Consider the following 27,856-nt stretch of genomic DNA (forward strand, 5'->3'; position numbering starts at 1 on the left):
TGCCTCAGTATGGCTTTTGTGATTGAGTGCCTCCATAACTACTGGATGAATCTCTGCAATCCAGACCATGCCATTTTTTAGGAAAGAGTATAAATGAACCTCATTTCTAATATTATGTCATTTAAACATGTACATACTGAGAAGTTTAGGCATGTGATTCGAAGTATCAGGTGTGAAGTTCTGTATGCGCATTGGGGATTGTCAGGTCCATCATCACCATCTTCTCTAAAAGTCATTCCTGAAGGTTGGGGAATCCTTTAATGGCCCTGTGGGCAGAGAAAGAGGTGCATGGGTCCCAGTGGCTGTAAGCCTTGCTGAAAAAGGAAATAGCTGCCAGGTGCCCAGCCACTGTCTTAGGAGTGAAGCCCTTGGTCCCTCATGATGGCCAAGTATTATAGGACTGTACTTTCTGATACTGGCTAGGTGCTACTGGCTTGGAGCCCACAGAGAAGGCAAAAAATGACTTTATGGCTCTAGAATAGGCTTCAAGAGTGGATGGAGAGATAGAGTTGAATACTCCCTGCATTATGGAGTGTTCCCAAGGGCCCAAAGATCTTTAGGGAATGGGCCCAGGTAACAATTTGTGTTGAGTGCCAGGCTGTGGAACCTCTTCTTCTGAAGGCAAGACAAGGTGTCCATTATCCGTGGCTGCAACATATTGTGCTGGGAAAGTAATGTTAGCTGACACACAACCTGTGCACCAAGTGCATGACCCACTCTGAGCGTGATGACTGTTTGTTGATTATCTGAAGGACGGTCTGATTGTTACACCAACACTCTTGTCCCTGGAGTGTTTCTGCCATAGGAAAACAGCCACCAGAATAGGTATTAACTCCAAGAAGGCGAGGTCCCACATGATATCAGACCCCACCCAATGTGACAGCCAAGGCAGAGCACACCAGCATCTGTTAGAATAGACCCCAAAGCCTGAGCTTCCTGCTGTGTCAGAATGAACTGGAGGGCTCCTACGGCAGAGAAACAACACTAAAATTGTCCCAGAAGGAGAGTGAGCTTCTGAGATCATCCTTTAAAGCCTTAGTCACCCTGATGTGGTGGTGGTGGGAGTGGCCCTGGCGGTGGATCTGGCTAGGTATGTGCAAAGAGAGATAGAGTTGAAGGCGAGGTCCCACTTGATATCAGACCCCACCCAATGGGACAGCCAAGGCAGAGCACACCAGCATCTGTTAGAATAGACCCCAAAGCCTGAGCTTCCTGCTGTGTCAGAATGAACTGGAGGGCTCCTACGGCAGAGAAACAACACTAAAATTGTCCCAGAAGGAGAGTGAGCTTCTGAGATCATCCTTTAAAGCCTTAGTCACCCTGATGTGGTGGTGGTGGGAGTGGCCCTGGCGGTGGATCTGGCTAGGTATGTGCAAAAGGCCCACCCCCGGGAGACCACCCTGCAGGTGGAATTCAGGTGCCCAGTGAGGGACTGGAGATCATTTAAAGTACACTTTGTGTGCAACATAACCTGGGTGATGAGGGCCCTAAGGGTCTGGAGCTTGTCTCCAGGGAGGTGTAGGGTGCCACAAACAGAGTCCAATTCCATCACTAGGTAGACCAGCTTAGAGGTAGGGCTCCCTGTTTTCTTGTGGGCCAGAGGGACCCCTATCTTGGCTGTGAGGGCTTGGGATACTGCCAAGTGCTTAGTGCAAGCATAGGTCCCGGGGCAACAAACAGGAAATCATTGAGTTAATGGATCACAAGGGGGCTCCCTACCTGGTCCTTTGTGGCCCATTTCAAAAAGGTGCTAAAGGTATCAGAACACCTTATCAACATACCATGAGCCAGCAAACTTAAAACCCAGCAGGTAGAAATCTTGGGGGTACACCGGTAACAGACAAAAGGCTGACTGTATTTCACACTTGGTCATAAGGGCACCCAGGCTGCAACACCTGATCAAACAGACTGCCTGATGGAAAGAAGCATATTTTATGGTGCAAAACTCAGGAGGGATGCCCTCATTGACTGAGCAACCTTTGGGGTAGGACAAATGGTGAATAAGGTGGAACTCACCTGGTGTCTTTTTGGGCACCACTCCCAAAGGGGAAATACATAAATGAGAGAAGGGAGGTACTGAAGGGACCTCCCACCCAGTCTGCAGCACACTCTTTAGCTATTTTGGTGGCCACCACCTAAGGCATGTCCCAGGCTAATTTTAGGTTGCCAGAATCCATGGGAAGATGGGGACCAACAAAAGGTATGTGGAAATCGCATGGGAAACCCTTCCAAATGAATTCTGCAGTGTGCCTGAGGGGGTAGTGAGTGAGTAGGGGATGGAGGGCCTTGTGCTAACTGGGGAGAGGGCCAGGCCCAACCCTGCAGTTGAGAAGTCAGTTTCCAAAAGCGAGAGTGCTGTTGGACCCTCCCTCCTTTTGGCTGGAGTTGGAGAGGGGTTGTTTGTCTTGAAAGAGCTGCTGGCTGTTAATACCATGAGGGCAGGAAGGCCTGGGGTGTGTGCCAAAACACTGGTCACAGTTATGCTTGAACTTGCACCTGGCCCATTGGCATCAGTCCTGATTAAATTCCCAAAAGATCCTGTGAAAGGGATCCTTCCTGTTATCCCATTGACCCACATCTTTGCGTAGTCTGAATGACCCTTTATGTGGGGGCCCACTAGTGCCAAAAAAAGTTTGTAGTTAATGAGATCCCACCTGGTCCTTTCACTCTGCAATGCTCTCTTGTGGAAAGCCTCCTTATACCCTATTGCAGCAGTGTCTCTCACCAAGGCGCAGGCCCTCAAAATATTCCCGAGGTGGTTGGTGAGATCCCAACCATGATCTGGGTAGGCAGACTGAAGCACCCCCAATGAACCATGAAGTGTTACCTGGCTAAATTAAGGGTGAGAAGGTATCGGCAAGATATTAGGAAAAACTTTTTACAGTAAGAGCTGTTCAACAGTGGAATCAGCTGCCTAGGGAGGTGGTGAGCTCTCCTTCACTGGCAGTCTTTAATCAGCGGCTGAACAAACACTTGTCAGGGATGCTCTAGGCTGATCCTGCATTGAACAGGGGGTTGGACTAGATGCCCTGTATGGTCTCTTCCAACTCTGTGATGTTATGATTCCTCCTTATCATCTTTCCTTTTTTCCTTTTTTGAATAGTGGGCACTTTTGCCCTCCTCACCCTCAGGTTTTAGGTGGCACTCTATAGTTTGTTTATTCCTGGCCACCAATAGTCTAGTTTTATACCTAAAGTAGAAACAGTCTCTAAACATTCCTTTACAATGGAGATCATCCACTTTCAAGGCAAGATGAAGGAGTAAGGAAATAGAAGTGAACTGTTGATACTCAAAATAAGATATATTGACAGCTCCCTAGATAATAAACCTAAGGGGGAAGGGAAAGATGAAAGACTACGGGTTCTTGTGGGGATTTATTTCCAACCTGGCCAGTAGAAAAAGTTATCTCTGTTACAACAATTTTGACAGCTTTAGGAAATCTATCAAGAGAACCTCCAAGACATGTTCAGAAAACTGACCCATGACTACAAAGGTGCTTGAAATGAATCAAACTTAACAGTTCAGAACATCCAGAAGAATGTCTTCAGCCAGCAATTCAGTACATTCAGCACAGCTCCAACTATAGAGCACTTCGTGTGCCTCTGATTTCAAATTCTGGGCTTAATAATAACATTGTTTCTACAACATGATTGATCAGACACTCGGCCAAATTGAGGGAATTGGCTCCCTACTAATGGTTGACTCACACAACTACCTTGCTCATGGTGGGTCGTTTTTTATCCTGATTGTGACAAATGGCTTTTACTCACCCCAAATGTAACATGCCATTTCTGCATCATTGCTGTTCAGTTCCAGATTCTTTTAGAACAAAGTCCAAGGGAAATAATGTGGATAGAGGGAAATCAACAGCAGAATGCAACAGCAGGCAGTTAGAAAAAAAAATTCATGCGTTTGACAGCCTGTTATTCATTTGTCTTCCCTGTACATGTGTAAAGCAGGGTGAATGGATCTAAATTTTTACAATAAAAATGCATGTGGATAAGGGACCCTGGAGCACTGTCCCTTCTCATTTATTTATTTATATATTTATTTATTTCCCGCCCTCCCTGCCGAAGCAGGCTCAGGGTGGCTTATGTAAAATTTATCAAACAGATAAAACAAAGAATCAATATAATATAAAAACACGACATAAAGTGCTAGTACAAATCATGTAGTAATGGTGAGGCATTAGTAGCATCAAATAATAAAAAGGTACAGTCAGATAGTATCTCAGTCTGGGTCATATCGGCGGGATGCATGCTGTTGATGATGGTATTAGTGTTAGTGTTGGGCCAGGGCCTTAATTTGTTAGGTGCGGTTCACTAATCGAAGGCCTAGTGAAAGAGCTCCATCTTACAGGCACTGTGGAATTGTAATAGGTCCCGCAGGGCCCTGATGTCTTCTGGGAGCTTATTCCACCAGTACAGAGGAAGCATCTCAAAGCTTGGTAATATTCTTCCATTTCAGAAAGGATGGAAGAGTGGGTTTATTTCTCCTCATAATCTAGTTTTGGAAGATTCAATAGCTGAGAGGCATTGAGCAGATATTATCCAAGTCAGAGGTCATTGTCAGAGCACAGAGATCACTGTCAGACTCCAGTGTTGATGGTGGTGTAACAAAATATTAAAACTATCTCAGTGTTGGTTCATAGCGGCATATAAAATTAGCAGCTATGGCAATCTCACCCTTTTCCCTCTCTCACATGCAGGATTTTCCCTTTTTGTCTTCTTTCTTGCTGAGCAGCCCCTTTATCTATTTTCTTTTTAAATTTGTTTGTCCAGCCCAGGGAACTGAGGGAAGAGACAAAATCACCTTCTTATATCCTGCTTTTGAAATGGCACACGAGAGGCTTTTGAAAGTTCAAAATAAACAAAATGTTTTCTTTAACTTGGAAAAGAAAAAGTCAGGTGGAATCAGGTGTAGAATGTATGAGGTGAACAGATAATAAAACTGAGGTAACTTTGTATTCACACAAATATCAGATAATTTATTGCCAACAAGTAAGTGTTTCTGCAATTCAACAAGGTATTTAAAACTTTTGAGGAGAGAGGCTTTCTTTTCAGTTTCTGATTTAACACTCAAGCATAGGTTTCTGAGTTTCACCAACACATAAAGTTTAGAAGGCAGGAACATACTACCAAGTTCCCAAAATCCTTCTTTATACACAGACCAGGGATCACTCAACTTTTCTAGAAGCTATTTCCCAGGGAGGGATCACTTTTCTTTACTAGAAGCTTTTTCCTTTTTTTGGCTTGAATGAGGATCCTCTTTGATCCCCCCATTCTCTTAGCCTCCACCCCAGTCCACAGCCAGTGTTTAACTTTCTTTTCTTCAACTGTCAGTTCCCAACTGTCATTCCTTAACTGACTCTCTCAACTGAATTCCATCCAAACAGCCTGTCACTCATAAGTTCTCAGATTCTGTTATGCATTAACCTGTCACAGTCCATCACAGCAGCCTCTGGTCATAGTGACTGAGCCACACAAGTCACCTTAATTGGTTCAAAGTATCTGCGGTTGGTGTGGCATAGAAGATTCAGCTTCAGAAACACCCCGGGAGCTATGTTGACTCAGGGTGTTTGAGAGTAGAAACAACCATGATATACTGGAGGATAGAATTACTGATTTGTAGATACTCAATCTAAATGGTAGTTGAATATTGGTTTAAAGCCAATGCCCTGCTGTTTCATGCAAAAGTGGCAGCCTTACACACATGCCTTAATATCATGTCTGTGTTATGCGAATAAAGTAACATCAAAGCAGTATTCTAAAATCCCACATACTCTGAAGCAGCCTGATATACTTCTGGAGACTCTAAAGTAAATAGTAGCATAAGAAGCATTCAGAAAAACAAGGAAGTGTAGTCCAGAGGGGGGAAAGAACAATTTGAAATTTTATCTACCCTCTAAACCAGGCAACCAAATAAAATTTTAATAAGTATTCATGTGTACCTAGAAAACTATACCAATGACTGACAATCCTCTGTTGGGAAAATCATTCTTCATAGGATTGATTTTTTTTTTTTGTACCACCATGCAGAGGAATTTAATAAACAATAATCTGCTGTGAAAACAATGAGACCAGAAAAGATCCCTTTGGGCTCTGCTGCAAGGCAGTTCTGTTGATCCCCCCCCCCCCCCAAAAACTTAGTAAATATTGCAAGTGGAGAGGGAAGGTGGGTAATCCAGCCTAACACCCAAGAGCTGAGGAAGGCCTTCTTGCTTACATATTTGGCACAGGGGATTGGCAGGAGCAAATCAAAGCAATGTCCTGAAGAGACTATTCCATCACCTGGGATTTACTATAAATACCACTCTATAACTGGTTTTGAACTTCGAAGCTGAACTGGAATTTAAAGGGAAAGGGAACAGCACTTCAACATTACATAGGAAATCAATCACACTCTAGGACTAAAAATACATCATCTTTGGTGGAAACCCCCCCCCCTTTGACACACCATTATTATTAGACTTGAAAGCATGCCCATTGATCTAGCAAGAGCAATTTTCTAATAATTAGACTGGCAAAGGAGGGTCTGGGATTTTTAATGAGAGAATTGAGGGGAAGGTTTGAACGGACCATAGAAAGTAGTTCAGTGTAAGATAAAAGAGCAGTTAATACCCTTGCTCACAGAAATGAGAGATTATTAAACTAAACCACAATCAAATTATTTTAACCAAACCAAAAGCTAAAGTGCATATACATTAGCACACTAGGAAAAGTGTCACCCGTTCTGCGACTCTAAGAGAGAAACAAATTATATTTACACTATATAATGAAGCAGGAAAGTCATAACTCAGAGGTGAATGGCATGTTACAGTAGCTTTATTACACTTGGGACTTAGAATATTTCCGAAGACTTGGTATAATGATATGAACATGTTGAAAATTCCATTCCATAAATAGGATAGTGTTAGCTAGCTTAATACAATCTGGAAAGTTCTAAAAATAGTTTGGGAATTAACAACACAGTAGAATAAATTTGGAGCTGCCGTGGCTCAAGCGGTTAAGATGCTGAACTGCAGGCTGTGGAAAGTCGGTAGTTCAGCAGTTCGAGATCCAAGTTGCTGCATGATGGAGCGAGCTCCCGTCTCTAGTTCCAGCTCCTGCCAACCTAGCCGTTCAAAAGCAAGAAATTGCAAGTAGATATAATAGGTACCACTTCAGTGGGAAGGTAACAGCATTATGTGTGCCTTGGCATCTAGTCATGCCGGCCATATGACCACGGAAACGTCTTCGGACAGATGAGCACCACAACCCTAGAGTCAGATTCGACTGGCTTTCAAGCAAGGGAACCTTTACCTTTACCTTTAGAATAAATTTAGAGTCCAGTGGCATCTTTAAGACCAACAAAGGTTTATTCAGGGTATGAGCTTTCGTATGCAAGGTACACTTTTCCAAATACAAATAAGTCTATAGCCTGTCTATAAGTTTGAACCTCACCTACCATTCCAATGTAGAAGAAGAAGAAGAAGAAGAAGAAGAAGAAGAAGAAGAAGAAGAAGAAGAAGAAGAAGAAGAAGAAGAAGAAGAAGAAGAAGAAGAAGAAGAAGAAGAGATTGGATTTATACCCCGCCCTTCACTTGGAGTCTCAGAGCGGCTTACAAACTCCTTTCCCTTCCCCTCCCCACAACAGACACCCTGTGTGCCTTGCACACGAAAGCTCTTACCTTGAATAAACCTTTGTTGGTCTTAAAGGTGCCACTGAATTCTGTTCTACTGCTTCAGACCAACACGGCTGACCACCTGGATCTAACCACACAATAGATACTGAGCTATGCCTGAAGTCTCTAGGGCTTTTCATTGCAGAAAAGAGGTGACCAAATAAGGTCATGACAAAATTAAAATATATTTGTGGTGTAAAGATGGTGGCTAGAGAGATATTTTTATCCATCTACCATAACAGAAGGTATGGGGCACTCCATGACGTCATTCGTCAGTAGAGTCAAGATAGACAAAAGAAAGTACATAGCATATAATTCTTATGGAGCTCCTTGAATACAATGTGAAATGATAGCCAGGACTAGTCTATACCCTGGACAACACTAAGGCAAACATATTTGGTTTATGTAAGAAGTGAATGGTTTAAGCAACACCTTGTAATTACCTAGGGTTATCCTGTTTATTTTAACCATATATCTATGGCATATGGAATCTTTGGTAATTTACCAGTGATCTTATGCATATTGTCATGAAACAGGAAAGAAATTAACCAGGGGAAGAATGTGCATTTCTGATAAAACAATTAATAATTCTGCATGCTGTCCTATCAAAATTCTAATAACCAGCATCTCTCTAGCAGGAGACGAAATCAAAGGTGTTCATTTTCTTATAAAATATGCATTGTTTTTTATTTTAAAAGAAAGAAGCAAATCAATTTTAGTTTGAAAGGCACATTAAAAATGTAAGCTCAAGAGCACAGGATACATTTCACAGAAGATTGCAACTGCTAACAGTTTTTCTCATCTACCAGAAGAAATCAAATGAAGCCAGTTTGCCTCTAGGGCTTTAAACGGCATTACAATTCATCTTAATAATGAAGTTAAAATTAACTGAAAGAAGAATTTCTTTTTAAAAAGTCTTTCTTTTTCCCAGAGTACATATGGCTTTATTCACTGGATATGGATAAAACTAATATCCTTTGGGTATGTTTAAACAAGATGGCAAAATAGGAATATTCGTACTGCTGGATTTCTACCACACAATAGTGCTTCAGATAAATACATCCTTTCAATGTATATTGTAATACATTGCCATAAGCAACCTGGCAGTGTACTTTGTGAGAGTGTGTGTGGCCCCCACGTTACCATGTGCATTGATTTGTCCCTGATCCTATGGCTGTCTAGCTCACTGCTTCCTAAGTACGTATGATGACTTTATTTGTACTGCTATTCACAGACCTGGCAAAGGCTGGCTCCTGGTGCAAGTGAAACAGTAATATAGGAGAGATCACCTTTGACCATATGCAGAGTGCTTTCCTCTCAGGAGAGTAACTACAATTGGCTACTGCATCTTTAGAAATAATGGTCAAGGTTTCCAGATTGAGATAATCTCTTCCAGCAAATTCGGACCAATTTTAGTAGCTCTTATTTATAAAACTCAGGGTGGGGGATCCAACAGGAGACAAATGGCAAAAGTGGTACTCCATAATTTAGTACAATCCTAAACAGAGCTGAGCCCTGTTCATGTTACAGTGAGTGCTCATACAACCGCATGAATGTTCTTACAACGATTTGTAAGAAAGAGCCAACAGATGTCCACTTCACAAATGAAACAGGGACTAGTAACTGGATAAATGTATTTATTTATTTAAAACATTTCTATGCCACATTTGCACCCAAATAGGATCCCCAACATGGCAAACATCAAAATATTATAGCATCTAAAACATTTAAACAGCGTTTAAAATAAGGTACATATAAAATGTTAAAACAATTCAGTAACAAAAGTTACAAGCATATGAAAACAACACAACCAGGGAAGAAAGACTTAGAGTATGCCAAACTGGTGGAAGACAACAAAAGAGGGAGACAGATTACTCTCCCTAGGGAGGAAGTGCCAATGTTTCAGCACCACAACTGAAGGCCCTTTTTCAGATTGCCGCCTGTCTAGCCTCAGTTGGCGAAGGCACCCAAAGTAGGGCCTTCTCTGAAGCCATGTAGCACTGTTAAGGTCAATAAACACACCATGAATTGAGCTTGGAAACAAATTGTGAGCCAGTATATATGAACAAGATTGGAGTAATATGGTCCATACAACCCACTCCAGTCAACATTCTGGCTGCAGCATTCTATACCAATTGCAGCTTCTGGACAGACTTCAAGGGTAGCCCCATGTACAGTTCATTGCAGTTATCTAATCTAGATGTTACCAGGATATTTACCACAGTGGCAAGATCTTTCCTACCTGGGAAGGGCAGCAGCTGGCACACCAGGCAGAGCCACTGCTGCCACCTGTTAAAGGTAGGGTTTCATGTTCAGCTGTACAGTCACTGAATGTAACATGAGAATGATTCAATACAAGAAAAATCATGGATTGTATGTGTGTTGTATGCAGATTGCATGTACACATGGATTGAATGTGTATTCACTGCATTTTAACAGATTTTAAAGTGAATGGGCTAAGAAGGGTATAGCTTTGTTTAGGATTGAACTGTAAACAGGCATCTGAAGCATGCACACATGAGGCACAGCTGTGTCAAGTAAGAATGCAGTGCAGGCTTCGAATGGCTTCTCTGTTTTACTCAGGGGTGGGGGAGAGGGAATAAGAAGAAGAGATTGGATTTATACCCCGCCCTTCACTTGGAGTCTCAGAGCAGCTTACAAACTCCTTTCCCTTCCCCTCTCCACAACAGACACCCTGTGAGGTAGGTGGGGCTGAGAGAGCTCTGACAGAAACTGCTCTTTTTCAAGAACAGCTGTGCCAGAACTGTGGCTTGCCCAAGGTCATCCAGCAGGTGCAAGTGGAGGAGTGGGGAATCAAACCCGGTTCTCCCAGATTAGAGTCCGCGCACTTAACCACTACACCAAACTGGGAATCTGTTTTTTCTCATAGATATTTCTGGTGCTTCCTTGTTACTTCCAAAGTAACCTTGTTTCCCTCCTCCTTGTATGCTTAAATCCATTTGTGTGCACAAACTGGGAAGCTGCAAGGTAAATATGAATCAATACACACCCATATGTTGTAGTTCTCAGGAAGATACAGTCACACACACACACACACACACACACACACAGACACACAGATGAATTCATAGGTACTGATGTCTTCAAAAATATCCAGCAGCACATTTCTGAATCTGTAACTTTCCAAGTCAGCCTTTCTGCTCAAGAACAAATCTGACAAGAGCCTTTAACCTGCAGTTGTATCCATGGAATAGATTAGACAGCAAATCTGCACTCTCCAGGCTTGAGCTGGGAAAGTATCCTTTGGTTGAAATGACAGTGAACAGTATTCAGCACCTCATGAGCCATCTCCAGTTCCCCTCAGGATTGAGCCTAGAACTGTACATGAAGTTTATGAGTCTGATTGTATTTGATATAATTAAATCCTTTAGGAAAAACAAGGTTGTCGCATCCAAAACAGAACGATGATGCTGACAATAATGGATCATGCAGTAAAACTGCACACTAAAAAGCTGGTGGTTTCTACACTTGTCAGGAAAGATCTCTGCCGTATTTTTTTAACACTCTGCTCAGAATGTCAGCTGTTGGCAGCATAATTCAGCTGCCACTTTTTCTCAGATGACTGCTCCCCCCATCCTGTTTTCATTGTCCTTCATGTTTAGGACAAAGCTATGCAAAAATTTTGTTGGAAAGAGAGGAGGAGAAATCTGGCCCTAGGTAAAGTGTAAAACTGTATTTTTGCTTTTCTATTTGGAAGAAATTTTCAACCACAGTAAGGATTTGAAATGATGAAAGGAAGGAGGTGGGTTCACCACAGGGAATTTGGCTTCTCACAATAGATTCCTTTCACCTCAGAACTACAACAAAGTAGCTGAGACAGCAGGAGCTGAACCTCAAGCTGCAACCTGGTTCTGAAGGGCCAGCACAGCTGGAAGGAGAGAATACCAGGAGGAACCATCTTTATAACTAGCCTCTTTCCCCTAAGGGCTCAACAGGAAAGGATTCATATAAGCTACACCAAAATACATTCCCACCAAGCTTTATGGATGCAGTTTCTATTATATATAGTAAAAACATACAAAAGTTGGAATCTAGAAAGCTTCACGGGCAGGCTGCCTCTGACAAAGTGGGCTGTAGCCCACAAAACCTTATGATCTGATAAATCTGTTAAGTCTTTGGTGCGCATTGAGCCTTCTTTTGGTTTTCATGGATGGATTAGAGTTTTTAAAACAGGCCTGAGGTAGGCTCTTCCCTCCATTAGTCACCCACAGGAACCACACTCTGACAGACCCCCACCAGACTGAGGTGGCTTACCCTAGCAGAGAAAGATGGAGGAGCTGCCGCAGAGCCAGTGTTAGGTTGCAGTCTCAAACCAGCATCTTGAGGGCTGACAGCACAAGCACTCATCTTGCTGTGGTCCCATGGCAACTTGCCAGAAGAGGGAGCTCTTAGCTTAGCATCTAGTAGGAGTGTGTGCTCAGTATATACTAGGGTTGTTGGGTTTGGTTGGGAAATACCTGGAGACTTTGGGGGTGGATCCAAGAGAGGGTGGGTTTGGGGAGGGGAGGGGCCTCAGCATGGTACAATGCCATAGAGCCTACCCTTCAAAAAAGCCATTTTCTCCAGGGGAGCTGATCTCTGTCAGCTGGAGATTAGTTGTAAAAGCGGGAGATCCCCAGGCTCCACCTGGAGGCTTGCAACCCTAGTATATACCAAGCTGAATAAATACCCAAAAATACTGTATTGGTATTTTTCGGGTATTTATTCAGCTCACCCACCCTGCTGTTAGGTTTAACCATCTAAAAGCCATTCCATTGATCCCTTTCACTCCACCCTTGCTTGGAAGCTTCCAGCCATGTCATTTAAAGTTTAAATGCCTATGGTCCCCTTCTAGACGGTGCCCAGAGCCTCCTCGCACAATGCTTGCGGTTTGGGGAGGGATGTATGAACATCCCAACCTGGGAAAAAATATTCCCAATTAAATTCATAGTGGGAACAAATTGCTATTACCTTGTCGTGTGACCACAGCCTAAGTGCCTTTGAGTTCCATTGATTTCAATGGGTGAAACTGAAGCATGCGCTCAGTTCCCTTACTTGAAACCCACTGGCTATATACATGAAGATTCTTAGGCTGTACTCAGAGCTGTGTGTTGTTGTTGTTCAGTCGCACAGTCGAGTCCGACTCTTTGCGACCCCATGGACCAGCTCCCGCCAGGCCCTCCTCTCTTCCGCCGTCCTCTGAAGTTGGCTCAATTTCATGTTCGCTGCATCTATGACACTGTCTAACCATCTCATCCTTTGCCATCCCCGTCTTCTTTGACCTTCAACCTTTTCAAGCATCAGGGTCTTCTCCAGTGAGTGCTCCCTTCTCATTTGGTGGCCAAAGTATTTGAGCTTCAGTTTCATTATCTGGCCTTCCAGGGAACAGTCAGGGTTGATTTCTTTTAGAATTGACTGATTTGATCTTCTTGCACCATAGTTCAAAAGAATCTATTCTTCGGCGCTCGGCCTTCCTTATAGTCCAACTCTCACAGCCATACATGACTACTGGGAATACCATTGCTTTGACCATGCGGACTTTTGTTGGCAGGGTGATGTCTCTACTTTTTATCATGCTGTGTTTTATCATGCGAACCTAAACAGAGCTGTGTACTATGTATTAAAAATAAATTCATCTTGCATCTAGAAAAGATAAATTCTGTGACTTGCATAATTTATTAAAATCAAGCAAATCAGCATATTCATATTTTGCATACTTTAATCTGACTCTTCTAGTCAGAAAAAGAGAAGGCAGTACCAAAGTAACACAGAGAAAACTGCCTGCTAATCCCTGGAAATTTTGTTTGGACACCCTGCTGTTTTCTGCCATATTGCCTCCCTAATTTCAAGCATAGCTGCAACTCTGAAAGCTAGGAACCTGCAAGGTATTTTTTTTTAATGAAAGCTGAAATCCCAGGAAGCTAACGTCTGTATCCATACCATATTCTGCAGGTTTCTGGCCCTCTTATGAAATCCACAGCACTTTCACAGCCCTCCCCTTTGTCACTTATTGGAAGAAGCAAAATTGTTTGGTTAAATTCTACACCAGGTAGAAGCTGAAGTTTGGTACCCACACTGTCAAAGATACCCTGATTCGAAGAAGTCTGAAAATGGAATGGGCTATCAGTTGATAGGATAGTTTTCAGCTCTAAGACACAGATGTGCTGACAAGTCCAAGTGCAGGCATAGTGCTGTGGAGAGTTTCTGGAGCCACCAGCCATGCTGGGTTCAAGGATTGGCAGGAAATGAGGGCCAGACTGGATGTGCCACCAACAAGGACACACCCCTATTTTAAAGTCATTTTTAAAAGCTGTGATGGCCCAGTCCTGATCAGGCCTGCAGCAGGCTGAGGCACTCTTGTCTCCCCTGCCCCATGTCTTATTAAGTGCCAAAATGGCCACGCAGAGAGGGGGGGTTGCCAGGTCCTACCTGGCTGCCAGCGGGGAGTCTCCTGGGTGCAGATGGGATATCTTCTGGTGCGTGCACATAGCACGCACCACGATGACATCTCCTGGAAGTGGCATCATCACGGGAGGGGGCTTTGCGGGGGTGGTGCTTCCCTTACTGGCTAGCTGGTTGACAGTGGCTTGGGCCCCCTGAAACATTGTAACTGAGGGGGTGGTAACCGAGAGAGAGAGAGAGAGAGAGAGAGAGAGAGAGAGAGAGCGCGAGCGCTGTTTAGGTACATGAGAAGGCATGGGGGGGAAATGAGTACAGATCCATGGGTCCAATCAAAATTGGGCTTTCATGGGATTTTTTAAATGGTGGTGGTGTCCTTGTGGTGACCCCAAGGATGCCATCATTTCTAGTTTGGCCCACAATGGACTCAGGCTGAAACAAAGTGTGTGTTTTGTTTTCTGTCACTAGCAGCACAACTCTAAGAATACTTTCCTTGTTGTAAGCCCCACTGAGTAGATCTGAGTAGGATTTTGCGTAGAGAAGCTGAAGCTTAATCCTGACAAAACGGAGGTGCTACTGGCGGAAGGAAGGTCTGACCCAGGAAATGGGTTATCCTCTGTTCTGGATGGGCTTGCACACCCCCTAAAGGATCTTGGACATGTTCCTAGACCCTGGTCTTCTGCTGGATAAACAGGTTGCAGTCAGTGTTCCCTCTAAGCTGAGTTAGTGTGAGCTAGCTCACAATTTTTTAGCCTCCAGCTCACACACTTTTGCCTCAGTTACCTCAGGAAGGAGGGCTCCAGAGCTAACTGATTTATGCAGTAGACAAATCACTGGCTTACAACTTTAAAGCCAGTAACTCACAAAGTAGAATTTTTGCTCACAAGACTCCACAGCTTAGAGGGAACATTGCAGTAGTGGCCAGGGGTGCCTTTCACCAGCTTTGGCTAAGGAGCCAGCTGCAGACCTTCCTAGGCAGAAAAGATCTCAGGTGCCAGCACCGGAGGTCAGGAGTCTGGGAGTGCACCTAGACGTCTCCCTAACAATGGAGGCCCAGGTAGCAGCCACTGCCAGGTCAGCCTTTTACCATCTTAGGCTGATTAGGCAGCTGGTTCCCTTCCTCTAACGCAACGACTTAGCAACACCTCGAGACTGGATTACTGTAATGCCCTCTACATGGGGCTACCCCTGGCCCAAATCCGGAAGCTGCAGCTAGTGCAGAACGCAGTGGCGAGGCTGTTGTTGTGTCATCCTGTGCGGGAACACATCCAGCCCACCCTAAAAGAACTGCACTGGCTGCCTATGGCATACCGGATTCAGTTCAAGGTGCTGGTCACTACCTTTAGAGCCCTTTATGGCTAGGGACCTGCATACCTGAGGGACTGTCTTTCCCCATATGTTCCCCAGAGAGCACTGTGATCAGGGACCCAGAACCGGCTGGTCCTCCTGACCATCAAGGAGGTCAGGCTTGCGCAAAGAGGGCTAGGGCCTTCTTGGTGGTGACTCCATTCTGGTGGAACGAGCTCCCGGAGGAGATCAGGGCCCTATGGGACCTGTTACAGTTCTGCAGGGCCTGTAAAATGGAGCTCTTCCGCCAGGCTTTTGGAGCCGCCACCACCACTGCCACCACCGACATCTGACAGTTTGGGGGAGTGAGCCCAACCCACTTGGTCCCCCCAAATATAGCTCAACCTAAATATCGCCTGACCCGAGTGCCTGGGACATCTGTAGTAAATTATGATACTGACTGCGCCTGAGGAATTAATGCTAACACTTTATTAAGTTGTATAATTACCGTTTTAAATTTGTGTTTGTCCGGTTTTATTATTTATTGTACCATTTTATATTGCTGTAAGCCGCCCTGAGCCGGCCTTGCCAGGAGGGTGGGGTAAAAAGCTAATAAATAAAATAAAATAACTCTCACCAGTGTGGTGTATACCCTGGTAGGATCTAGACTAGATTACTCCAGTGTGCTTTATGTGGGGCTGCCCTTGAAGACTATCTGAAAGCTACAGTTGGTACAGAATGCTGCAGCCAGAGTGTTGACTGGAATGGGCCATAGGAACCATTTCACTTCAGTCTTTTTCCATCTACACTGGCTTCCAATTTGCTTCAAGGCCTAATTCAAGGTGCTGGCCATCACCTTTAAAGACCTGTACAACCTGGGACTAAAATACCTGAAGGATAAAATACTTCTCCCATATGAACCCACTCGCTCACTCTGGTCATCTTCAGAGATCCTGCTTTGGTTGCCACTGCCAACCGAAGATAGATGGGTGGTGACCTGAGAAAGGGCTTTCTTGATCATGGCACCAAAACTTTGGAACTTCTTCCCTAGGGAGATTCATCTGCCTCCCTCTAGTGGTGTCTCCTGCCAGCGGGTAAAAACTTTTTTAAAAGTTTGCTTGGCATACCCCCCCCCCAATGTTTATTTCTCTCATCTTGTATTGTTTCTCTGTGTGCTGCCTTAGGAAAGGTGGAAAGGCAGCAGAAAAAGTCCTTAGGATTGCTCTCTTAACCACATATTTGGAATAAACACCACTTTGTGTTTCAAAGGACAATTAGTGGTTATTAGGTTTGCCAACAGGCCTGGAAAAAAGTCCTGCCTCTTGTGGAGGCTAAATGTGCAGAAATGGGCAGCTGAAGCTCTTCATGGTATGGAAGTAAGTAACATCACCTGGTGAATAACATCCCATTAAATGTCTGTTAAAGAGACAGGACATTTCTCCCTTGGGCAGTTGGCAACTCTGGCAATTATTAAGATTGAGAAATAATCCTATATATATAATTCTCCTAACTCGTTGGCCATTTCCAGCTCTCCCACTGGTTGTGCTGTGCGCCCATCAACCACCACTCAAGAGTACTTGTGTGCCATTGGCTGGGGGCTGGGTCTGCTCCTCTCCCCTGCCCACTGCCAGCCTGGACACCAGCCCCGTAGCTAGGACATTTTTGATGGGGGGGGCGGACTCGATGTACATAGTCACTTCCAGAAGTGATGTAGGCATATGGGGGGGGGGGTTAATGCTGAGTTTCCCAGGTCACTCCTCTTATTCTCAAGGAGTAAGAAGAGTGGAAAGGGAAACCCAAGCAGGCCATTCTCTGCACCTCGTGTGGGTGCAAGGCAAACTAGTGGTGTTGTTCCTCTTAGCTTCAAGGAGCCCTGTGGCTAGGGTTGCCAAGTGCACTTACCCCTCGCGGCAGGGGAGCCTCGCCGCAATCCGGGAGTTGTTGCAGGATGCTCTGGAAGCTAAGTGAGTGATTTTGGACCAGTCACAGACTTTCAGCTAATCTACCTCACAGGATTGTTGTGCAGTTCAAAAGGGAGAGAGGAGAATGATGTAAGCTGCTTTGGTGCCCACTGCGGAGAAAGACTGTACTTTTCCTCCTCGGGAACCATTGTTGCCAATCTCCAGGTGAGTAAGTAAAACACTAAATCAGTGTGTGTAATTTTACAAATTTTTTCTGTTTTTATATTCTGCTAGGTGTGAATTTTTGAAGTATTTTTAGAATGATTCATTAACAAAAATACAACTTAAGCATTAACCATGAAGCTCAACAGTACATTCAGAATGATGTCACTTCTGTAGAAATATTTACAGCCAATAATGAGGTCATATCTTAGGAACAAGGTCCTAATCTAATATACTAATTACATAAACAACTAAGACAAACAACGGCATTCTAGTAATCATTTCATTTGCATATTCTTCATCAGGTTTGTCTGTTGTTGTTGATTCATCACAATCTTGAGGTACTGAAGGCAATGTTTCAAGATTCTTAGTATTGATTCATATACTATACAAGGGGGCGTGACCCGCAATACTTATGGGGGGGAGGGACCTCCACACAGGAGGCAGAGGAGGAAGCAGTAGGAGGAGGTAAGTTCCCCCCCATCCCGCCGGTTCCTCCCCCGTCTCCTCCCGCCTCCGAAGCAAGGGCTGAGTGGCTTGCCACTCGGGCCTCGCTGCTCTTTCCCCCCCGGCTCCTCCGAAGCGAGGGCCGAGAGGCTTGTCGCTCAGGCCTCGCTGCTCTCTTCCCCCCCCAAGCGGCGGTGGTGAGGGAGTTCGCAGAGCGTTCCCTGCGCAGGCGCAGGGGACGCTCTGTTACTTTTGGGGGGATTTAAGTATCCCCCCGATATTTTTTTCAGGTTTTAAGATTTTTGTGCACACCTGGGGACCGTACCAAGTGTGCACAAAAATCTCCCTCCCCCCCCAGGTGCCCCCGATGCACATATTTAGGTATCCGCACACAGGGGGCATCTTCGGAATTAGATATATAGATTGGTGCCACGCTACCACTATAGTTTGCCATTTGAAATGTATTGTAGACCTAGTCACATCATAGTTTAATACTGGCAATTCCTATTCACCAGAACTTAAATGCAGTAGCGTGACATCAAAGTCTTATTGCTAACAAATGTCTTTGTATGTATAGATATATCTGGCCTCTAGACATAAGCACCTACCAGGGCACCCAGGAACTAACATCTAACTGGAACTATCATCTAACAGGAACTAACTGAGGCACTACACAGAGTTCATGACACAAAAACCCTCCCACTTGGGGGCACTCTCACCAGATCAGTAGACCTTATGAAAACAAAGGTAGCAAGACATGTTAGCTCTATTAAGACAGAATTAGAAACCACAGTACATTGGCAACAAGCACAAATTAATATAATGTCTGGGTCACATGCTCCCTCTTTTCTCCTGTGCAGTTTAATCCTGATACAGAATCTTGGACAAACTGCAATTCATTGAAGTACGGGCATTTCTGCTAACAGATATGAGTTTTGAAACCAGGATGTTTTCACATGCACTCTATACATGAGGCAAGAGGGACAGAGCATGTTCATCATGAACAGGGGTCATTTGGGGGGGGACGCGGGGGGACGCCATCCCCCCGGGTGAGGTGCGGGAGGGCGGGGCCTGGAGCTCCCTGCTGGTGCCCGCTGGAGGTCGCCGCCGGCTGTGGGGAGGACACACTTCCGGTGATGTCAGGGGGTGTGGCATATGCTAATGAGTTATGCTAATGAGTCCCCCTAGCTCTTTTTCTACGAAATGACCCCTGATCATGAACAAACTTGGCATTCTTATGATAGATTCCCCCCCCCCGTTCAGAAATTAGTTGACCTGTGGCTGACCAGCAAACTACAGCAGCCCCATTTAATTCATTTCATGTTCTCCTTAAACAATTAGCATATATTGATTTGGGGAATTTATGCCATATTTTTCACAAATGGTATTATGGATCATGCCCATAGCACACCTCTTTGGTATTTCCCTGGTATTTCCAACACTAGTTTTGTATTGCTATGTGGTAGTAAAAACCTTGTCTTGGTTTGTTAATTCTGAGAAACATCATGCTACAGAATGAAATTATTCAGCTATTTCAGAATCCTAAAAATGATGAGACTCCCTCATGCCATTTATAGCATTTTAATGGGTTCTACAGAGAGAATTTTATTGTTTTCCAGTAAAGCAGGTGGAGTGGAAATTGTTTCCAACACTCTTATATTCCATGATATAAACCCATAACTGAAATTTAGGAATCTGTATCTCTAAACTATGCTGGAAAAAATAGCACTTGTTAGTTTCTTACACACAAATGATTCCTGAAAACAACAAAACTATCCTGTAAATTATCCTTGATACTTCATTTGCAGTGGAGAATTTGTTGAGCTTTCTATAAAGCTGGTCAAATGGTTTCATCAGAAAGGCACAAATAAATGATCAAAGTTTATCAGGCTTAAAAATGTGAGGCATGTTTTCCCAATTGAAATACAATTTCTATTAACCATTCTGAATGAAACAAAGTGTTGAGTTTTCTTTTGCAGCTGTTATAGTTTATGTCATTCAGATGCTAACATAACCCCATAGCAATGAAGAAAGTATCTTACAATAGTGGACCAAGGCTCTTGACCACTAAGATCCATGTTATTCATCTGAACAAGCAAAATACAATAGACTATGTTAAATAAAACACAAGTCAGGGTAACTGTCAGTCCTACATGGTCAGTGTCGTTCCATCACTTTTTGCTAAAATGGAAAAAAAATCCTATTCCTTTGTCTAGTTCCAAAGCAAAGCAGTCAGAGCTGAACAGTTTTGACATACTTCTCTCTTAAAGCAAGCTCCTATGCTGTGCTAGCTTGTTCCTGTTAGAGGCTTTGATACAAGGTAGTTTGCAAGGGACTAAATGCGCTTTCCATCAGTTTTCACTTGTAAAAACAGAACTTCTTGTACTATCCAAGGATTTCCCCCTCTGCTACTGGGGCTTTGGTGGAGTGAATTGCTTTATGTTGCTTCTGCTCTCTTGTTTATTTCATTATACTTACCTTATAGCTGTCAAGTTTTAATCTGGGTTTCTGTTCAGTAAGGAAGATTCTGTTCTTGGTGTGAAATCTATAAGGATGAGAAATGGAAAGAACACAAAGGACAACATATGGAGCAAAGATGACTGCACCTTTTAGAATCTAATTGATAACGTTATCTGCAGAGATAACCCTTCCATACACCAGATAGATATTTTAGGTTGCACATTTGCAGGGGTGCACAGGAGTGGAGCTCCGGCAATAAGGAGCCCAGGGGGCGGGCACATTTAACAAGCCCCGCCCCCTGCTCCCAGCAGCCCTCAGTCGGGCCACAAGGAGCAAGAAGCAGCCAGGTAAGTAGCAGAGCCCCTCCCTAGCCCGCCTTCAGGTACAAGCTCTCCCTCCTCTGTGAGGGCAGATCTGCACATTCCCCCCCCCCCATAGCCAGTAATTCAAAACAGTCCAGTGGCACCTTTAAGACCAACTTTTATTCAGGTACAAGCTCTCCCTCCTCTGCGAGGACAGATCTGCACGTCCCCCCCCCCCTCAATAGCTAGCAATCCAAAAGAGTCCAGTGGAGCCTGAGTGGTGGGTGTTGCCTTCTGACACACGGTGATGTCAGGGGGTGTGGCATATGCAAATAAGTTATGCTAATGAGCTATGCTAATGAGCTCCTGTGCCTCTTTTTCTACAAAATGACCCCTGCATTTGTTTTCTGAACATACATATATACACATAGTGTCTCCTCAAAATAAGGAATTCTGTAGCAATAAAGGCCACATAGTCTTACAGACTGTCTAAGATCAATCACAGATCTCTGTGAATTATTCATCATGGCACTATGAACTCTACCCACCAGAAATGATACCTCTACTATTGCTTGGGTTTTTTTACTTAGCCCATTATGAAAAATAAGTTACTCCCTTTTGGTTTTCTAGCCACTCTCTTTGATCTTCCTTCAACTCACATGAGCCTGTGATTTATCCCTTGAACATGAAATGAATCAAAGGCTAGGACAATTTGAAGGCTTCTTATCCAAAATTAACTGATCATAGAAACTAACCTGAATGTGTGGGTGTTCACCTTTTTATGCCATCAATCTTTCCACTTCTTTTGATAAGGACAATGCATTTTAAAATGCATGCTCAGTGAACAATTTGTCGCAATTGTTTAGATAAGGAGGAAAATAACATCACTTGCTCTTAAGATATTATCAGATGGATTTTCTGTGTTAAACCAATTTTCCTGTGAAATGATGACACTTTCTACATCTGTAGAATGCACTTTGAGGGAGCCTGTGCTGCCTCCTCTGACATGGTGCAAGAGGATCACAGCTGACCAGCATGGGCTGAGCTCACGATACAGCCCAGCCCAGTGGAAGGTATTGGTGTGGTTTTCTGCATGCACAGCTGATTTGGAGAGGAACTAGATCAAGATGGGTAGCTGGGTTTGTCTGTTTGTAGCAGTAGAAAAGAGTAAGAGTCCAGTAGCACCTAAAAGACTAACAGAATTTGTGGTAGGGTCTGAGCTTTTGTGAGTCTCCTCAAAACTCAGACCCTACCACAAATGCTGTTAGTCTTGTAGGCAGGGGTCATTTCCTGCAGGAGCACACAGGAGCGAAGCTCCGGCAGTAAAGAGCCCAGGGGGTGGGCACATGCAACAAGCCCCAGCAGCCCTCAGTCAGAGCAAGAAGCAGCCAGGTAAGTTGCAGAGCCCCCCCCCCTGGCCCCCCAGTCCAAAACAGTCCAGTGGCACCTTTAAGACCAAGTTTTATTCCCATACAAGCTCTCCCTCCTCTGCGAGGACAGATCTGCACATTCTCCCCTCCCCGCAATAGCTAGCAATCCAAAACAGTCCAGTGCAGCCTGAGTGGTGGGTGTTGCCTTCTGTCACACTTCCAGTGATGGCAGGGGGTGTGGCATATGCAAATGAGTTATGCTAATGAGTTATGCTAATGAGCTCCTGCACCTCTTTTTCTACGAAATGACCCCTGCTTTTAGGTGCTACTGGACTCTTACTCTTTTCTACTGCTTGAAGAGGAACTGTTCCTGAGATTCTTTTTTCTGTGAAAACTGGATCTGAAATGAACTAGGATCAGTATGATGGGAACAGACAAGCAAAAACATCATCTTCATGCCCTCCTGGTGAACTTTCAGAAGCATCTGACTGGCCACTGTTAAAAGCATACTGGACTAGATGGCCCTTGTTTTTGTTATATTCACTAGTATGGTACAGCCAGGAATCTCTATACATAGCAGAGTGCACTAAGCTACACACAGCAGCAGCTTCTCAGTACTATGTGTGCTAGCAAATTTACAGAGTTACACAGAACCACTTGTCCATTTCAAGAAACTACATTCTAGATAGTGCAAGTTGAGAGATAGGAACAGAATCTAATCTAACTAGCTAGATGGATGCAGATGAAGAATGCCTGACCTACATCCATGGTGGCAAAGATGGAGAGTGTGTGCTCCATCTTTGAGTGTGTGAGAGAAAGTGTCAAGTTGGACATAAGAATAGCATGTTCATAAGAATTGCATTATACTTCACATGGTAGTATCAGATAGCAGGAAGGAAAGGATGCTCTGTGTGTCCTGACCTCTATCTGTCTCTAAATCTATAGTGCTCTCTCTGAAAGCTGAGGCAGGGGACAGCATCCTCCACTTCCAACAGGTTTAGTAAAGCACAGCAATTCTTGTGGGTGGGTAATCAAATAGTATACTAATGAACCACCAACTTGCCATTCTTAGAACTTATTTAGACTTTACAAAGTCCTTGCATGAAACTGTCAGCTATGCTGCCATCACTGGGGGTGGGGGGAGGATGAGGCTGTTACTGACTGTCTTAATTTGCTGGAATGTTAGCTTTCACTTCTCTCACAGTGCCTTATCATGTAGCCTGATCTAGTGACCTTGGCGTTTTCCCATTTTCTCTGACTTGGTATGTGCACCTGTTATTTTTGGTGTGCTTGCCTTTCTTCACTGATTGATCCATCAGGAGGGCCCCTTTTGAACTCTGTATATCTTTCACCTCTCCCGCCTTAAGGTCGAATCTGGATTTGCATTTTTAAATTAGTTTTGTGCTTCTGTGGCACCGTCTTTCTCTATGCTTGTTTGTTGTTTGGAGAAGATTCATTTAAAGCAGTGTGGAGGTGCAGTTACAATGGAGCTGCCACGAGAGGGTGATAAACATATGCAGACATGCAAAAGTATACTCGCACAGTTGAAGTGTGAAAACAAAAGCAAATGTAGACAGTTTTTTTGAAGATGGAGTCAGAAGGCTAGGACACTGGTGGGAAAGACAAATGCAGATTCGACCTAAGTTCAGTTCTGACACTGAGTGTGTATAGCAGATGACCTGCCTTTCCTGCCTCCAATAAAGCTTTACTCTTTGGAAAGAAAGTGTGGAGAACTGATTGTTGCGGGACTCTGACAGAGTGTCAGAACTCTTTTTCATCCCTGAACCTCGCACCTCACCATGAGCGGTGAAGAGAATGGGGAAGTTCCAGTTACCTCTGCTGAGGAGATCCCAGTATTGACAGGGATCCCTATCACCACTACCCCGAGCAGCAGGGCGAGTGGGGGAGCAGATGCATATGGCATAGAGAGGCCCAGGCCCAATCCTTATTTGTGGGCTCGACTCTCCATGGATACAAGAGAGTTGTGGATAAATACGCCTCGGCCGGGGGCAGGACCCAGCCACTACAACTACTTTCCTGCCGTAGAGAGTGCTCGAGATGCGGGAAGATATGCTGGTGACATTGAGGACCAGATGCAGTTGATGAACTGCCAGTTCCAGGCCCAGCAAGAGGAACTCCGGAGGGAGATGTTCCTCGACCTCCTATGTATGGTTGCACAAATGGTGCAACACAAGCTACACCTGCAACATCCTGCTGGCCCAGCAGTTCCACCTGGAGGGCAGGCACCCCCGGCCCAATTGTTGCTGCTGCCGCCGCCAGGCCAGGTGCCTCTGGGCCAGGGGCTGGGCCAGCAGCCAGTTCCTGGGGGCCCAAAGGCTCCTGTGGGGCCACCACCTGCCGGGCCAGCAGGACTCCTGGTCCCAGGACTTGAACGTCCTAGGGAGTTGCTGGATGCCATGTTTGACAGCAACCCGGAGAAGTTGGCCTTCTTCCTACTGCAGGTGCACAAGTTCCTCCATGATTGGGGCCACACCTTCCTGATGGATGAGTACCAGGTAGACTACATCGGGTCACGACCAAGAGAACGTGGGGCTGATTGGTACGTGGGGCTACACAACTTGCGGGGCCCTGAGCTCAGAGATGTGCAAGCATTCATGTGGCAGTACGAGGACCCCATGGAAGTCGAGAAAGCCCGCACCAGCATCTGGGTGCTCAAGCAAAGGGCTCGGTTGGTGCAAGAGTATTCGGATGAGTTCAAGATGTATGCTGCCAAGATCCAGGGGTGGCCGGAACCTGTACTAGTGGAACAGTACTAGTTGGGGCTGAATCACCAGATCCTGGAGACGGTGCTCTGGAGTGTGAATCCAGTGACACTGGCAGATTGGGTGAGAGAGGCTGGAGATGCTGAGAACCGGCTTCAAATGATTCGTATACACACCCCCAAGCTGGCACAAAAGGCAGCGGGAGGGGCTGCGAAGCCACCGTGTCCCAAGCTGAAGGAGCCACTGCGGGAGCAGCAGATGAAGCAAGGGCTGTGCCAGCACTGCGGAGAGGCCGGCCATTATGCCACTTTCTGCCCTGTGACCCTTACCCCTGCTGGGGCTAAGACTCACGATAGGAAGAGTTTGGATGCCCCAGCGAAGGAGGGGGTGCGCACTCAAAGCAGCCCCACACCCTCCAGCGAAGAAAGGCAAGCACGCCGAAAATAACAGGTCTCTGACATACCAAGTCAGAGAAAACGGGAAAATGCCAAGGTCACTAGATCAAGCTACATGATAAGGCACTGTGAGAGAAGTGCTTGCCTTTCTTCGCTGATTGGCCTGGATCCATCAGGAGGGCCCCTTTTGAACTCTATATTTTTCACCTCTCCCGCCTTAAGGTCGAATCTGCATTTGCATTTTTAAATTAGCTTCGTGGTTCTGTGGCGCCGTCTTTCTCTATGCTTGTTTGAATGTTGTTTGGAGAAGATTCATTTAAAGCAGTGCAGAGGTGCAATTACAATGGAGCCACCACGAGAGGGCGATAAACATATGCAGACATGCAAAAGTATACTTGCACAGTTGAAGTGTAAAAATGAAAGCAAATGTAGACAGTTTTTTTTAAGAAGGAGTCAGAAGGCTAGGACACCGATGGGAAAGACAAATGCAGGTTCAACCTAAGATCAGTTCTGACACTGAGTGTGTATAACAGATGGCTACAGGTAAATTTCACAATGGAGCCAATAGCAGCTCTATCTGCTAGTTTGCAAATATAAAAACAGCAGGGGGTGAGGGGGAAGAGGATAAATCCCTTTCTCCCAAATGCTTTGAACACAAGGAAAGAAGAGTTGGCCTGATGCAAAGTCCTCGTATTGTTCCCCAGTGAACACAAGGAATTTGTAATGTGTAGATGATCCCACATAGTGTATTTCTAAGCAGTTATACCTCTCTAAGTCATTTGAAGGGGTTTAAAAGGACATAACTCTGCTTAGCACTGCGCCATTAAATTGGCAATTCCCTTGAATCATTTCTGACACTGGTTTTTCCCAGATTTGAGCTATCTGATTGAAGAAAGCTCCCCTGTAGGCTTTTGCTGTTCTCTGTGTGTCTTTGCATGATTCTGGAAGGCCTGGAGGAATACTAAAAACTGCCTGTTAACTAAAACTTCCTTCAGTTGAAAAGTATTGCAGCAGTAATTTCCAATAACCCCTACTGCTCAAAATTACAAGACTAGCGAAGGCCGAATTCATACGTGCCACCTGAGAAAGCAGCTATATACGCTAAACTGCTTTTGCAAGATGCCTCCCCATGCAGTCCTAGCAGTTTTAAACACATCAAAGCCAAAGCAGAGGCATTTCTCCCCTTGTTTGCTTAGATGGGATTGCAATCACTAGAGCCACACAGTGAGTCACTTCACAACAGTGGCTGTCCATGTGGCAGTCCTATGCCTGCTTGCATTGCATGCACACACACACCCAGACACACCCAGCACGTTGCATATGTGTGGGATAAGAGAAAGGAGATCACAATCCTAAACTGTTTTTTGTTTGCTTTATGGTTTCCAGAAGTTTAGGCCACAAGGCCTTCACATCCTCTGGAATCAGGAATACTAGGGTCTGGTCATTTTGACTGAGCTTCCACCCTTCCCTACCTGGCACGAACACATGTTGGTTGTTTCAGTACATTTGTATGCAACAAGCAGTTCTTAATAGCCACATGCTCTAGTTCAATTTAGCATCTGAGGCATTTTTCCCCAGGATTGTTAAGTTGCCAACTGAATATACAATCATTTGTATTGACTTCAATGTAGAGAATTGTGGTGTGTATCTGTCCTAATTTGATTATAACATGAAAGATTAGGTTCTTAGGATCCTAAAATCAATGCCCAGGGCAGGAACATTCTTAGTCATCTGTATTCCCTTCTAAAAATTGAAATTAGGTAAGGGAATGACGGTGGGCAAATACAGGATCATAAGATAGATCCTCTGCCACAATTTGTTGGCAATGTACAATGAAATGTCAAAACTTGCAGTCAGCTGGAGTTTCTATTATAATACAAAATGTCTCTATGGGGGGGGGGGAAAAATGTCGCTTGGGGGGGGGGGGGGAATGAAAATCCTCCCTATGTGTAGTATATATATAAACATGCAAGATAAGAGGATAAATATTGCCGTGCCTCACACATTTTAAGAGAAATCATTCCTGTAGCCTGGTCAGACAGCACAGAGTAGATTACTTATTCTACTTGCAGATGATTACATTCTCTTGATAGTTTAGCATCGGCCCTTTTTTCTGTCGCTTGGCATCCACCACATACAAACAACCTTGCAGTCTCTCTTGCTAAAGGATTTCCATAAATAAAAGTTATCTGCTAATTTACATAGAATGTTTCTTTATACAGAGACCCATTTGCAGTTACAAATAGAATGGTCAGTACGCCAGCCAGGCATATTCGTTTTTGATCTAATTTTGATTCCACACAGGCATTTTAGATGAATGTGTTGCCCTGAAATCCTTATATTTAGGGTCTGAGTCCCAAAAGGTATAAAGCTTCATTATCATTCCAGAGAATATTACATGAATGTAAGGTGTGAGTCATGCTAGTTCTGAGTTGGTAGCTACCCTACTAGCCAACAGTATCTCAGACCACCCAGACTTGGAAATAGGCAGACTGGGAGAGGCAGTGTACAGGCATTGTTTCCTTGTTTATGGAGCTTGACATTAATGTATTCAAAATCGGTGTCTTAAAATTGTGAAAAACTTCAGAGACCTTGTGGATGCTAATAAGAGATTCTAGGCATTTGGCTTGAAAAGCCAAGGGGGAGAATTCAAGCTCTTTTTGCTAAGAGATTTCCAACAAGACAGT

Source organism: Gekko japonicus, unplaced genomic scaffold (assembly GCF_001447785.1).
Source record: "Gekko japonicus isolate JY-2015 unplaced genomic scaffold, Gekko_japonicus_V1.1 scaffold621, whole genome shotgun sequence".
Lineage (NCBI taxonomy): Eukaryota > Metazoa > Chordata > Lepidosauria > Squamata > Gekkonidae > Gekko > Gekko japonicus.